Source organism: Amblyomma mixtum, chromosome 2 (genome assembly GCF_055824585.1).
Source record: "Amblyomma mixtum isolate Tamu chromosome 2, ASM5582458v1, whole genome shotgun sequence".
NCBI lineage: Eukaryota > Metazoa > Arthropoda > Arachnida > Ixodida > Ixodidae > Amblyomma > Amblyomma mixtum.
The window spans coordinates 96,967,574-96,975,892 of record NC_143013.1 but is presented as its reverse complement, the minus strand read 5'-3'; the positions used below and the strand labels follow the sequence as shown (position 1 = coordinate 96,975,892).

At 45.9% G+C, this 8,319-nt stretch overlaps 1 protein-coding gene across 1 annotated transcript in view; it reads right to left on the bottom strand.

Moving 5' to 3' along the window:
• Positions 1-459: 459 nt before the first annotated feature.
• Positions 460-8,319, bottom strand: part of LOC149360223 (RNA-binding protein RO60-like) — a 36,274-nt gene continuing 28,414 nt past the window's right edge. The window contains exon 8 of the mRNA XM_089572214.1: positions 460-6,906. The gene's annotated coding sequence lies outside the window, so the exon portion shown is untranslated. The remainder of the gene's footprint in view (positions 6,907-8,319) is intronic.

Genomic DNA, 8,319 nt, shown 5'->3' with positions numbered 1-8,319 from the left:
AACGTCCCAAAGCGACTCAGGCTATGGGGGACACCGTAGAGGAGGGCTCCGGAAATTTCGACCACCTGGTGCTCTCTAACGTGCACTGACATCGCACAGTACACGGGCCTCTAGAATTTCGCCTCCATCGAAATTCGGCCGCCGCGGCCCGGATCGAACCCGCGTCTTTCGGGTCAGGAACAAATTACGAGGGGGAGCAGAAGTGCTGCAAATTATAAGGGCATTGATCGAGGTTTCACTGTGTTTGAAGAGCTTTTTTAGACAATATTAAACTAAATATAGCACACACTTTAACACATGTCATTCAGTTCATTAATCCTTCAGTGCGAGTGCTTTTGTAAACCAGTCTGCTGTGTCAGCAGTCAGAATGCACGTACGTTCCTCAATGAGCACTAAAACTTGTCAATGGCCGTGGTGCACATGAATTTCTCTGGAAACATGGCAGCGGTTTTCATCAGTGGGCATCGAGACTGCGCATGTGACAGGGACATTACAAAACAGCAAGATAAACCAAATAAGCTCTACTACTGTTTATGTTTCCAGCACAGGAGCACTTGAACACCATGATCATTCTGCCTTTAAGGAAAAAAAATGCAGATAAAAAATGTTACATCATAAGATGTGCTAAACAGGCAAATGGTTTGTCTTCAAGGTGTTCCAATGCCATTCCTATTGCAGCATTCAGGAAAACAAGTCCCAAAAAAAAGGTTGTTAAGCTAACATAATTTCATATAATGGGTAAAACATGGACACGATGTGCTGGGGGCCTGCTCTAAGCCCTACCAACAAGCCCACCAGAAAAATAGAACATATATGCTCCTGTATAAATAAGAGACACAATGCAATAGCTATCGGTGCATGAAAAAAAGGCTACATGCCCAATACACTAATAGCATAATAAATAGCACACTCAAGAGCAGAGGATAGGTCATCTACCACATAAATATATGTATAAATTCACATACCGAGTGCATTCCTAGGATAACAAAAGCCTGTTCTAGGTTGCAAAAGCAAACACCAACGGCCAAAAAAAAAATGCAGTGTGTAATATATATATATTATCATGCAACAAACACCCCCTAGACATTTCAAAAAGGCTCACACCAACAAGCATAGATATAATCAAATGCTAAAAAGAAGACAAAAAATGAGCAAGTGTGTGATTAAAGGGGGCCTGCAATGGCTTTGGTGGCATAGTACATTTCCGGGATAATGCAAAGCCGTGCCACGACTTTTGGACGGTACATAAGATGGACCGAGTCTAGATTACAAATGCCACACTATAATGTAGCCGTTACAGCTGTCTAGACAAGCGTGACATCTGGAGTGCTGAACGCGATGAACAATGTTGCTTTACGAAGGTGCCAGCTTGAAACTTTCGTCTTGCTTTTAGAAGCTCTGTCATAATCTTTCCGAGAGCAAAGGGTGGAATAAGAAGGAACTGGCCAACCCTTTGAGTGAGGAATTTTATACTAAACAACCACTGTGACAGCCATTTTTTTTTTTTCAGTGAAAAAGTTACAGGAAGGCACGGCCTATATAAACTGCTTTTCCTATACCCCGCCTGAATTCTAACCCTTAAGATTCACCCATACGTTCACCTCTGCCAAGGACATGTGACTAAGCGACATGTCTTCTATTTGCTAAGAGGCTTTCTGACCGAAGGGAAAAACTAAAGCATCTCAAAGAGAGCAAAAATTGAACACTGTCTGAGTTACCCTAAAATTTCAGATAGTGCAAATAGCACTTCTTTCTACATTTTCCGCCAATATGCTTTTCATTCAGCACTGTCAGGTGGCACTAGAAGGACTGAATGATATGCAATCCCTTGTTCGTGGCTGAAAAGACTGACATACATATGAAGTTGCCCTACCTGAGCTGGGATCTTTAACTCCAAAGGAAATGAGCAGTGTTTGAATTAATGGGTGCATTTTTAATACACTCAATGCTGACAAGAAAAAAGGACCAGTTTGAATAAACCGGTTATTTAGATTAGGTGAGTTCGAATTAACCAGTTTCCACTCTGACGGCAAAGTCATTAAATACAGGGGAAAACTTCACTAGCCAACGAGTTTCGTTCAGTTGAGGTTTTGGTTTTTCAGCCCTCCAGGTGACCTCACAGGTTCTGAAAACACTAACGGTGGATAATTTATCTTATCTGCGAGCATTCATGAAAAAAATTCTCATAAGCAATGGCAGTAATAACTGCACAATCGAGGGCGCACTATGCATCTAATGCCTAGTATAATGCACCAACGTGTTAGGTGAAGAGCAAAGCTGCAGTGGAGCCCATGCCGAAAGTGCTCACGTGTGCCGACAGATGGCGCCACGCGAGCCATTGCAGTCGGCTGTCAATACTGGGCTGTCACTGTCCTTACAACACTCTGGTGATTTTTAAGTGAAAGACCACTCAAATGTCAGCGTGCACATTACCACTTTGGCTGCGTTTGCAGTAAGCAATGCTGGCATCTGTGCTTAACCACTTCATACAGTGAAAGTACGAAACTTGTACTAGGAATAACGATAAAAAAAGAGCGCGCCCAGTGCAGATTTCGTTCCAGCACAATGGATGGCATGGTGGCGGTTCACACTGTTTACGCTCTACGTTTGTACACGACAGGACACCTGTTATCAATAGGATGCACGCAAATGACAAGCCTGTCATAGCCTGCCTTTATATTCTTCAGCTTGTCATAAAGGCTCCCAGAACATGTGCATGATATATAAAGACTTGGTTAAACCCACGATGTGGTGCAAAGTTACTTCACTCAACTGTGCAAGAAACGCTGGACTTTAACATAAAGAGAGAAAAAGAAAATGGATTAATCACGGATTTTGTTCAACCCTAATTGTAGTGTACAATCTTCAAAAATTCCTAGCAAAAGTACTGCAGGGGTGCTGTACACCTGAAGCAAATTCCTATTCACTGGCAAATCCAATAATTGACCCAAGAACCAAGACAAATTCCATGACCGCTGCCTCAATGGCAGCTGCTCTGAAATAAAGGTGCACTGCAGGTCCGAAACATCTGCTACACAGGCATTTTCAATGGCTGCAAAGCCAACAGCCGCTGACTTCCATTACAGCTGGGCAGTGCTACACAGCTGCACTGCCTGCCATGCAGAACTCAACAGGAGCTAGCAGGTTCAACTCAGACCGGCAGTCTCAGTCGTACTTGGTTGACTCACGAGGGCTGCCGATATGTCCTGCTGCATTGGCTGACCGAATGACGTTTCCCATGCCATGTGCTCTCAAATTTCGAAACACCACTGTCCAGTCTAGTACAGATACGCAAATGCCGATTCGTGCCTGTCATGACGCAATGATGCTAACCGTGACCGACATGAATCTGCATCTTTAACTGAAACCAAGAACTGTGCAAGCATGCATGCTCGTATCAGAGAAACAGCGTCTGCACACATGAAGCCAAATATGCCTCAAGTGGATTGTCTTGGCTGTGTATGGTGTTCATCTTCAGCATACGCAGAGTGAAAGACATGCGCACAAATTGCAGTTTAGTGAAACAGCATTTGAAATGAGGGTTTCAAGATATACCGCATTGACTCGTGTAATTTATGCACTTTTTTTTCTTTAAATTAGGCTTCAAAATGGAGGTGCCCAAATTACGTGAAGATTTTGCAAACATGTCTTAATAAATTCTACAAAGGTCGTAACCCGCAATACGTGCTGTATACTGCCACCTGTAGACCTATTCTCTATCAGATTTGGAGGGTGCTCCGTACCCTGTACCCTGCCCAGCCACCACACTGCTGCTAGGTTCCAAATTAAAAGCTCCAACTGAACGGTACTCTCATGTCCAAAAAACGCTGCACAAACTAAGATGGGAGGGGGTAGCTCACCCTGCTTCTCTAAAAGGTGTGTTGGAGGGCGCTGACAAAAGTCTCCCCTCTGGCACGCCTCGGGGTGGGGGGTCATTATCCGATTTGCCTGACAACTGGATTGTCTCCCGATGCGACCGCGCGCTGGCCAAAAAGTTGACAGTAAACATAAGATGCATACCCCATCCCGCCTCGCCTCATGTTATATTCCGTATACACTTGTGTAATGAACCCAATTTCCTTCCAGAAAAGTTGACATCAGTTTGGGAGGAGGGTTCATTAGGTAGCAAAAAAAGTTTGAACAGATTTTTTTTGGCGAACTCGAAATTTCATACGTCCCTCCGTCCTTCCATCATCAACAAATGCACAGGGTCAGACGCATCCATGTGGCTGGTGTTTAGCATAGTTCACTTTGATACGATTTCGCAATTTTGTGGCAGCCGGCGGAGCTGGCCAATCGTGGCGAGATAAAGCAAACATGCTGAACTCCGGCCCTGAAGGTCAGGTGCACATTTCTTACGTGAGGTCAAAAAGACACACAGGACGGTTAGCAGCGTGTAATGCAAATGTTTAGCCTTAGCTTAGGACACACAACGTCTTGGCACTTTGCCAAGTTGCACTGCGGCTGGTGTCAGAACTGAGGAACCTGCCACAAAAAGCTAAAGGTTGGAAACAAAAAAGTAAATTCTGAACAGCAAGTGGGGGCAGGTTTATTATACAGTGGGTTCATTACGCGAGTGTATATGGTAGTTCCCCCAGGGATGTCATGATAACAGGTGCATAGCTAAAAGCGATTAACACTCAAGATACAATCGCGAAGCCAGCAGTCAGGGGCAACTGGAGATAACAGGGTATAAAACAGCGCCCTTGCGGGTCGTCCGGTTGACTAGCAACAAACTGAACAGCAAACGGTTCCGTAGTTTCGTATTCTGGCTTGGCGCCGGAGATTACTGAAAGTTTGCTTTTGAACTGTTCATCCAGAAAAGTGACCACTAGCGCGATCAAGCCAGGTAAACGGCACTCAGACCTTTCAAAGGTGCATAAAATATGTGAGCACGTTTTTTTTCAACAAACAAGGGTTAGGTGTGCGCAAATTACATGAGTAAATACGGTAATTAGCAATGCAAAACACATTTTCAGTCATCAATAGGCTGCTCATGGCATGGTCATGTCATAATGATTCTGAGCTCTGTTGCACAAAAAGGGTGTGTAACCTGACAGGCACCGAGCTCAATAACAAGCTGGCCAGCTCGCTGTTCACTTGAACACTACTTGAACCTGCCTGCGTAAAACATGCACAACACAGGGCTGGGCTTAGTTCTGATTAGTTAAAGGGACAGTGAGGAGAGCTCTATTAATATTTTTTTTATAGCAAAATCCGACAGTTCGGCCTTTCATGGCTTTGTTGCCACTTGGCCGGCAGCGAAAGATGCATTTATTTCTAAGAAATTTGGATTCGAAGTTGAAAAAGTTCTTCCCGCCGCTCTGATTCAAACTTGGGATTCTCTTATGACCACACAGGACTAAGTGACGTGAAACATGACGTGCACATGACGTAACGCAGACTCCGTGATTTCTAGCTGCCAGCAGTGCGGCCTATCAGCAGCCGAAAAGAAAGCTACCGCTGGCCGCACGTTGAAGGCATCTATCGGCTATTGCGGCCGTCGCTACCGTCGCTTCGTTTATGTTTGCACCGGCGTTTTGCCAGCGCTACAATTGATCTCGTTCTCGAAGTCGTCAACGAAGTTCTCGCAAATAGACACCTTTAGCGTACCGTGTACCTTGTCACCGTTAGCGGAATACCGGGAGCCCGCCTACCGCTGTGAGCAGGCGCTGATTGGTCCCGATGCTGCAGGAGCGCGCGTAGCTGTCGGGTAAGTGGTGCCATCTGGCGACATCAAGGAGATTTGCGCATGCATTTGCACAGCGCGCCCCCCTCGAGACTGGCCGTGGCATTTGCTGCGCCTCAGTGATTCGTGGCTTCTCGTGCCCTAGTGTTGCTAGAACTATTGGTTCTAGCAACACTGTTTTGTCCTATGACATCATCACGATTGTACTTGCGAGTTTGGCCTGTGGCGGCGATACCTGTATTTTGGTTCTTGCTCTTTTCTACGTTACAAGAGCTTTGTTGTCAGTATGAGTGGCGTTTTTTGTAATCGGGAGCTGGTATTCTGTCGATACAAGCCAACTTCAATTTCTTCTCAGTGTCCCTTTAAGCTTTACGGTTTCTAGTGCCCAAATCGACGTCACGGGGTGATTTCAGACAAGCTAAAGAGCGTAACACTTCAAGCAAGGAAACCCCGTGTGTGCATTAGCATCTCATGTTTTGAGGACAAAGCAGTACAGTGCTCAGACCTGCAGGCAGCAGCTTCAGTCTACAAAAAATGAGGGAAACCTTTTTTGCTTCTACCCTTGTTCCTTGTAAACAAACATACAGTGCCTGCTGTACCCTTGAGCTCTGCTGTTTCAGCTGGCAGTAAGCTGTTAGCCCAAGCTAAGCCCATTTTGTGGCTGCATCATTTTTAACATTCAGCCTTTCTCGCAATTATTTTTAAGCATATGTAAATACATTTTACACTGCCTAAGCTAATAACTGCAGATGCTCAAGAGGCAGACGGCCTTTTTTTTTCTTTTTAAAATGAGCGTAGAACTTGGAAGACACACACACGCACACAAACACACCGATGAAGAGGGTTCCAACAAAGGCACAACACCACCATCACTTCCTCATTCGCGCTTTTCCTGTATCCTTCTAGTGCTCCTTTTTTTTTTTTTGTCCCGAAAATACGCGTCAACACCGGTATCACGCAGAATGCAAACAGAATAGAAGATGTGTGAGGGAGGATGAGGAAATCGAGCGCACATAGTTTTTGTGCCCTTCCTCCGCAATGCGACAGTCTGTGCTTTGGGCGTCACTTTGGATGTGGGGGGGAGAGGGGGCAGACAAGCCCAGAATCGCACCTCTTAAAAAGGATCGTGGATGTGCCTGCCAGGCAGGACGCTGCTCCACGCGCTGCCCCAAGGGCAGATCAGGAACCGGGCTCGGATAGCTGCTTTGTTCAGAATCCTGTGAAAGAAAAAAAATTTTTTGAAATTCATATGAATCCTAGATCGCTACATTTACTAAGCATACAACACACCAAGTGTGTACATTTTATCCACCATGATTAAATGGGAATCTCCACTTTGTGCTTTAGAAGTTTATAACAGTCTTTCGCGACAATTCACATCGAGATCACAGATTTATCTTACTTTTTTCTGAAGTACAACACAGTACATTGGCCTCAAACTTTGCTGGTAGATGGAAACAAACTTACTTAGGACTACAGTGCAGTAGTAACACAGACAGGACAAGAAAAAAATGGCTAGGGTTTAACTCAGTTAGTACCCAATGAGATGAGTGAAAAACCGGCCTCCATAGCTCTGCAGAATCCAGCGAGCGTGGAGAGGCGCATGCTATATAAGTGCTACAAAAAAAGAAGCATATTGAATCTACTGGCTGGGGTGCACGCAAGTGCCTGCCTGCACCTCCACTAGCTGCCACCATGTGCAATCCTTGCCACCACGCTGATAGTCAACGTGCCGCCTATGTTCCCGGTTTGAATACCAAAAAAATTGCGCAGAAACATGAAGACTAAGCAGAGACAAACACAAGGATGAGCGCTGCTCACAGCTGAGGTTTTACTCCAAAAAACATGCACATAAAAATAGGAAAAAACAAAACAGACCACACCAAGCTATCATCACGAACATCACATGTCACCCCCTGTATACCCGAGTGATTTGGCCAAAAAGCGGAACTCCCTATCAGAGAAGCGGACGGAAGTCTGGCTGACGCATTTACCTGCGTTGATACACATATGAAACGCTTCCTTGAGCTCCTGCACAAGTTGATCCCTATGCCTGAACAGAATTGTTCTTTTGTCAAAGAGCGGTTTTAGATTGCATTTTCTTATCACTCACACCACAATTGCGGCAATGTTTTGGGAGGTTGTCAAGGGAATCTAACCTGAGTAATCTTCGGTGTTCTCCTAAACTTTCGTTGACGCATCGCCCGGTTTGGCCGATGTACAGGGCCCTTCAAAATATGTGCGAACACGGCGAAGCGTGCCCGCGCTTCGCGGAGCGTCAGCGCATTCGGCGCGGTCGCGCATCGAAACAATGTGGCACATGCGCACAGCAGACTGGAGGCGGTGCTTCGTGTCGTCTGCTACAGCACGGAAGCGCGCCGTGCTTCCGTGCTGTAGCAGACGACACGAAGCACCGCCTCCAGTCTGCTGTGCGCATGTGCCACATTGTTTAGATGCGCGACCGCGCCGAATGCGCTGACGCTCCGCGAAGCGCGGGCACGCTTCGCCGTGTTCGCACATATTTTGAAGGACCCTGTACACGGCACCACAGGATAGCGGCAACTTATACACAACTCCCATGGCACAAGGAACGAACGGGGCTGTGTTAGATGCTGCACTCATTTTTTCTT